The sequence below is a fragment of the Poecilia reticulata genome, linkage group LG9 (assembly GCF_000633615.1).
Source record: "Poecilia reticulata strain Guanapo linkage group LG9, Guppy_female_1.0+MT, whole genome shotgun sequence".
Taxonomy (NCBI): domain Eukaryota; kingdom Metazoa; phylum Chordata; class Actinopteri; order Cyprinodontiformes; family Poeciliidae; genus Poecilia; species Poecilia reticulata.
Genome location: NC_024339.1, coordinates 18,174,985 through 18,182,284, shown reverse-complemented (window position 1 = coordinate 18,182,284; position 7,300 = coordinate 18,174,985). Strand labels below are relative to the sequence as shown.

Sequence of the window (7,300 nt, the reverse complement as noted above, 5' to 3'; positions counted from 1 at the left end):
TCCTGTTGGTCTCCGGGCTGACCTCTAGGGCTTCATAGCAAGTCCTGTCGGTCTCCTGTCCTACCTGAAAGGGCTTTTTAGTGAGTCTCGTTGGTCTCCTGTCTGACCTCTAGGGTTCATAGCGAGTCCTGTTGGGACTCCTGTCCGACTTCTAGGGTTCATAGCGAGTCCTGTTGGTCTCCTTTCCGACTTCTAGGGTTCATAGCGACTCCTGTTGGTCTCCGGGCTGACCTCTAGGGCTTCATAGCAAGTCCTGTCGGTCTCCTGTCCTNGTCTCCTTTCCGACTTCTAGGGTTCATAGCGACTCCTGTTGGTCTCCGGGCTGACCTCTAGGGCTTCATAGCAAGTCCTGTCGGTCTCCTGTCCTTCCTGAAAGGGCTTTTTAGTGAGTCTCGTTGGTCTCCTGTCCGACCTCTAGGATTCATAGCGAGTCCTGTTGGTCTCCTGTCCGACCTCTAGGGTTCATAGTGACTCCTGTTGGTCTCCGGGCTGACCTCTAGGGTTTATAACGCGTCCTGTTGGTCTCCTGTCCGACCTCTAGGGTTCATAACGCGTCCTGTTGGTCTCTGGGCTGACCTCTAGGACTTCATAGCAAGTCCTATTGGTCTTTGGGCTGACCGTCTCTGGGTTCATAGCGAGTCCTGTTGGTTTCTAGGCTAACTTCCAGGGCTTCATAACGAGTCTAACAAGTCTTTTCATCTGCCATAGATCTGCAAAGTGGATCTCTGGAGATGCAAGTGGGTCTTTGGCTCATTTATTATATCAAATGATGAAATGTTGCTCAGGTTTGTTTGTTTCATTCTTTTTCAAGTGTTGCCATGGAAAAACACAGAATATTCTGGCCCATGTGGTAAATCTGGTCTAGAACCAGCCTCCAAACCTAACTCCTTATTTATATTAATTATTTGGTAATACTCTGTAAAATATCAGAATGTTCACATAACTTTTATACTTTTAGTTGTCTGAGGACACATTTTGAATATTAAATCAGGTGTTATAATCAGTTACTCAGTGGTTTACCAAATACTTTTTACACTTGCTCATTTAAACATATTTAAAGTCTACTACTCTGATTGGAGTACAGTTTTGGGGTTCTCTAACCGATCTATATGCATGAATGGTTGCTCTATGGATCACTTTTTAAAGACAAAAAACACCACCATAAAATATTATCTATCACTGCAGCGGACGTCCCACCCGTGAGAGTTAGGACGACGCGCCGTGGTGGGCGTCCCTTATTTTGATTTCTGAAAGGTGGCAACCCTAGGTGTGGTGATTGTGCGTTTTTTTTAGCTTCAACATTTTGAGAGTTTCAATTATTTATTTTCAATTTTTATATTTATTTTAATGTAATTTTTTTTATTTTATTCAGTTTAAATATATTTTTTTCAGTTTAAATCTTTTTTTCAGTTAAATTTTTGTTTCTTTTGAAAAAACTTATGGCTCCAATTTAGCTCCATACATTTCCATTGATCATATGATTGCACATTTTGAAAATAAAACTGGTAAATTAAAAAAAAATCCTTTTTTGATAAAATGCTCAGGTGCCAGGATGACGTTTTTTGGAGGGGGAATATAAAATATTGGATTATTTCATCAAACTGCCACAGAATTATTATTTTTTAAACCAAATGATTCACATGATCAACACTTGGACGTTACTACTGATGGAAACCACAAAGAAAACGACAGCAGGAAGTAGTTAGTGGATATTTTCAATAACTTATTCAAACTTATTCACATGTGACTCTAAATATACTGCTCAAAAAAATAAAGGTGAATACTTAAGTATTCACTTAAGTGTTTAAGTGTTCCCTTTATTTTTTTGAGCAGTGTATATTGATTTAATAGAAATAATTAAGAAATTGTGCTTTTTCAACATATAGACAAGGTTTTCGGGACTTTTGTAATCAAGACACAAGTCTAGTCAACCTGCCATCATTTTTGTGCACCTAGCTAAACAAATGAACACGTTAGCATGTCTGAGTTAGCGGCAAGTCCACCTCCATTATATTTCCCAACAATTATTGTGCTCCAAACAGTTCATTGCCATTTGAATATTGTGATGATGATGGATTTGTGCAGACTTGGCATTAATCTCCCCTCAGTGCTCCATCTTGTTTATTCTCTTGATTTTCAACCTGACCAATCAGCAAACAGAAAGAAGAGTTATGAATGGTTTGACACTGATTTCCTGCGCCATTTCAGAATTGAAGTATGTCTTTGCAGTTTGGCAATGGCAGCGGAGGAAGTGAAAGAAGCTATTCAGTCCGTGTTGGGCACGCTTCAAAATACTGAGCAATTAAAGTTGGAGGAATATTTAAGATATTTTATTGCTGGCAAAGATGATCCTACTCCCCACTGGAATGTTTACAGCTCACGCAATTTCCGGTAAGTTTTATTGAGCTGGCGCTTTACACACATGTCCCAGCCGAATGTTTAAAAATTCAACAGAGTCCATGCCTCCCGCAAGCAATCATTTCTCAATCGCCAAGGGTCCCAATCATCCGTACGTAGAAAGCGTAGAACAAGCGGATGGTTTTTACAAAGGCTAGTATTAAATAAACAGTAACTAAAAACAGATGCTTTTGATAATTACGTCAATATCTGCATATGTGGCCTACATCCTCCATAGCCACCCTTGCTCTCATAGGAGGTTAATAGAATAAGTGGAATGAATAAAAAAGAGGAAATAAATTGTTTTGATCTAGTTATTCTACCCTCTTATTACCACAATTTAATGATCACATTCCTGTGATCCAGGCAATATCTTCTACACATCCAAGACGGCCTACTGAGAAATAAACAGTACATTCTTCACCTTTTATGAAGATGGAAAAAAAGCATAGGAGGGCAGGCCCCAAGGGTGTGTATGATGCGTTTCATGTCTGCATATAGCTCGAGAATCGTGTGTGTGCGTGTTTGTTGTTTTTTGCCATAATGACAGGTCTATGTGGGACACCACAGGCTTGTATTTTATGATCACCTCGTAACACACGATTTGTTTAATGTCTTGCCATCAGCTCGGCTGGAAAGCCCCTATGGCACGCTGAAATGAATATATAAATACTCATTTCAGGGAGGAAAAATGCCAAACCAAATTAGGAAAAAACGCCTCTTGTTGACTTGTCTCTTAGGGTCTCCATTTTCACAAAAACTGAGGGTGAGCCTAAAAGAAAAACAACCTTAGCAGAGTTTCATCAACATCTCTATCCTGTCGATAGTTACAAGTACATATATGCACAGACAGAATAAAATACAGTTACAAAAAAATTCATGTACATGTACAAACAGACTCAGCAGCAGCTCTGGAATTTGTTATGCACATTTTGGAGGAGGAACGAGATGTGACTGGTCAAATATTATCTTTGAGGATGTGTTAAACTAAGTTTGTGGACTTTGGGTTTTGCCGAGTTTGCTGATGTAATTATGAGATTGTTGACATTACTTCAGTACAACCAAAATCAGTTAAGCATCACTTTCTGCAAATTTACCTGCATATGATTTGCTTAGGTTCAACAAGGTTTAATCAGATGAGAAATGTATACGGTTTGATTCTGACCATGTCCCACTGCAGTGGATCAGCAATGTACAAGTCTGGTGGATTGGTTTCAACTACCCCTTGTTTTTGAAGTACAATTTTGCTTATAGAGACTTCTAATTTTATTTTATTTTTTCTGTTTTGTTTATTTTGAATATGTAAAATGTATTCCAGTTAAAGTGTTAAATGTCCATTAGAAATTAATGTTTATCAACCTTTGAGAATGAGTTCTAGCATTGTTATGCCAATAGCATAATATTACTTGAATATGGTCCCAAAATGACAATGTTGTCATTTATCATAATAACTTCTAGGACAATTTATCATCCAGCAAAATTTGTTACTGTGACAGGTCTAGTTAAATGCTGTGTAACAATAAATGCCACTGCTTCCTACAAAACGTTAGCCATTATTTAAATCTAGTCCTTTTAGGAAAAATAAAAATAAAACAAGATTTCTCAGCCTATCAATTTCTCAGTTTATAATTTAGTTTCTCACTGCAACGTCTAAGCCAACCACAGGGTTCACAGATCACCAAAATTTTATATTTTGCCTATTAATAGTGTCTAACCTATTTTATTTCCATTAATGTATCTACAGTGGCTGTAGACATAGAACCGGAAAGGATCAAAGACTGGACAGATGGACGGACGTACGGATGGATGGATGGATGGATGGATGGATGGATGGAGGCATAGAGCGCATATGTGCAGTATCAACATCAGACCACAGGATGGCAGTATTTCCTCCTCTACAGGAGACCGTTTTATAAAAGAAAACTATCAATAAAAACCCAACTCAGTCTCAAACCACTGCTGTTGTACGTCACTCGGCTTCAAAGTTAGGTTAAAAGAATACATGTAAACTTTTTAAAACTCTCTTTCATGGGTTGTTTAGAATCTTTTAGAATGTTATCAGCAGCATACATACTTGACAGTCATTACCCGCCGACTGGAGATTATTCAAACGTGAACTTACTTTCAAATAATATGCGCAGCACTCAAATTGATGTATTTCCAAAGCAGAAGCTGGTCATACGAAAATATTCTTTACAGCCTCAAACGGCAAAAACCTCTTTCTTTCCGCGAAAAGAAGAAACTGAACTTCCCTCTTCTCTAGTGAGTTCCGGGTAGGGAAGGATCCTATTTGCTGAGAGCTTTGACGTACGCGGACTTCCTCTTGGAAAGACTCCTGGGAAATGAAGTCGTACAAGTCAATTTATCATTTTTTTTAGTTGATTATAAAGTCAAGCATATTTTATTAGTTTCTAATAGATCAAAAATCCAAATAAAAAACGTAAGAATCAGGATTATAGTTAAATTATGTATACACCAAACTTGTATAACTGACTTGACTGTGTTTTCTTTTGCCACTAACTTAGATCTTAAGATCTCAACTTGAAAGTAATTTGGAATAATTATAAATATGATATTCTTAATGCAGATGAATTAGAATTGGGATTATTGCTTTTTTAATTTACTTCACAGCCCTATATTTCGTTGATGTTGCTGTTGATGTTTGTTTGCAAGCCAGAAATAGTTTTAAGACAAACAATTTTATTATAAGCAGCAAAAGTTATGCATGGGTGTAAGTAATACATTAATCAATAACTTTGGTGTGTCACTGGAATGTACACAACCAACTCTGAAACTGTGCCTATTATTGGTATCTGTCTGCAGATGTAAGTGGGTGAGTGGGTTCATTCATTCATTTCGGTGTCAAACATTTTAGGTTTAAACATCAAACGGGTGAAGCAGAGTGCAATCCAGGGGCAGGAACTTAAAGGTTCCAGAGTGTGTCCCACAGGGACTTCCGAGGGGTTCCCAGCAAGCATGCCTCAAAGTGACAAATCACCTCAGCTTTTGCCAGACCCCAAGAAACTTGCAGCAGCAGGAAACGAATTGTTTAAAATACGTAACGCCCCATGTGTTGGTTTGAGCATGCACATGTGTGTGCATAAGTGCACAGCAGGCTTGCATGAGAAAGAGATTATGCACATGTAGTTGTAGAAGTGCATTTACTCATTATTTGTTCTGGTGAATGCAGTCCTTGTGTATGTCTATGTGCGGTCAAGTATTTTTAAATCATTTTGCTACTTGAATTCTGCAGAGCGTTTCAGGACAGGCCCTGGTCCAGCTGGCAACAGGCGATGGGACCTGGGTGTTAATGCAGCAGGAGCAGACATCTCCGAAAACGTGGGAGCAATATAGGTGATGCACTGATTAACCGAGCAGAAATGTGAGATTTATACATCTACATTCTCGCCTACAAACATCGTTTAAATCATGTTGTGTCACGGCTGCTAAGCAACATAACGCCGAGGTGGAGGCTAGGCAGCTAGCTGAAAGCTATAACTTCTCTCTGCTCTCTGCCTTCGCTCTACCCCTCTTCCGTAGACCGGGTCGTTTCTTAAGCCCATGAAAGAATAAGCTTGAAAGGATGCAGATCCTGTGAACTCGGACACAAAGCTCTAGTGGTCTGGAATACGTAATTTTCTATGTATATTTTTGCATCTCTTTTATTGTTTGCGTCTTTGTATTTGCTTTTCTTGTGTTTGCTGCGCGTTTGCACCTGTCGACCACCGTAGTATTTTAACGGTTCTGTATTTTAGCTCTGCTGGGGTCCAAATTGTTATGTGTATTTGTTATAAGTTGCATTGTGATCACTGTTATGTGTAGAGTGTTATGGGGTTCCCCTGTCTGACTCTGCTGACTTCCACTGACATTTGATGGACCAGTCATGTGGGCAGGGGATTCGCGGGAGGTCCAGGACTGATGCTCATCTGACACAACACCGGAAGAGGGGATAGTTCAGTGTATGTTAGCAGTGAAGCTATTCAGTTGAGTGGTTTGTTAGAGGGGTGAGCTGCAGCCTAAGGAATAGCAGCTCGCTCTTATTTCTGATAAAACCTGTTGGCGGTACTACATCTGCGTTGTGTTGGCGTCATTACAGTATTTACTTACAGTACAACACTTTAAAAGGTAATTACAGGATTGAAAAGGTAAATGTCCAGTAAAATATTGGTATCAACAGACGCCAGCTTTTATTTAAAACAGTTTTTCTGAAAGAACGGTTAAAAAAAACTGGCGTCTATAGGTATCAGGATTTTTTTTTATTATCGTTCTTTCAGAAAAACGGTAGATTACTGTTCTTTCGAGAAAAAAAGGTACACTACTAGCAGCTATAGACCCAGTAATTTACCGTTCTTTCAGTATCTATACCGTACTTGCATTGACGGTAATCTACTGTCAGGATTAATTACAGTACATCAACTGTGCATTTATAGTAAACTTCTGGCGTCTTTATCTGACAGTATTTGACTGTAAATTTACAGGATTATTTCTTAGAGTGTAGTTTCAGCTCTTCATCATTCAGAAGGACAGTATGTGTGGTGTTCAATTTCCCCCCTAAATTTAGCACAAGTTCAATTAAATTTCTGTGTGTGCAAAGGACAAGGAACAAGTTCTTGCTGCCTCTTCAGGGTTATTTTGCTATAATAAAGATGACCGTGTAATCGGCATACAATTGCATATTAACWTATACATATTAACTGTTCCCCATATGGGCCCTTGGGGGACTCCTATTTATGAGTTTAGGGCGATTTGACAACATTGACCACTGAGCACTTTTATGGTCTTGCACTCACTTTACACTTTGCTTTCCAAGTTCTGAGCTAAACATAGCAGGAATTGGTTTTTCCCCTCCAAACATTGGGCATAACCCCAGTTATTACACTTGTAGCATGTAGATTGGAACCAA

The 7,300-nt window shown here is 38.9% G+C and overlaps 1 protein-coding gene across 2 annotated transcripts in view; it reads right to left on the bottom strand.

Annotated features, from left to right (window-relative positions):
- fancc (FA complementation group C) overlaps window positions 1–4,704 on the bottom strand; it is a 40,484-nt gene extending 35,780 nt beyond the window's left edge. For both annotated transcript variants that reach the window (XM_008418351.2, XM_008418353.2), the window contains exon 1: window positions 4,520–4,704. The gene's annotated coding sequence lies outside the window, so the exon portion shown is untranslated. The remainder of the gene's footprint in view (window positions 1–4,519) is intronic.
- Window positions 4,705–7,300: the final 2,596 nt, after the last annotated feature.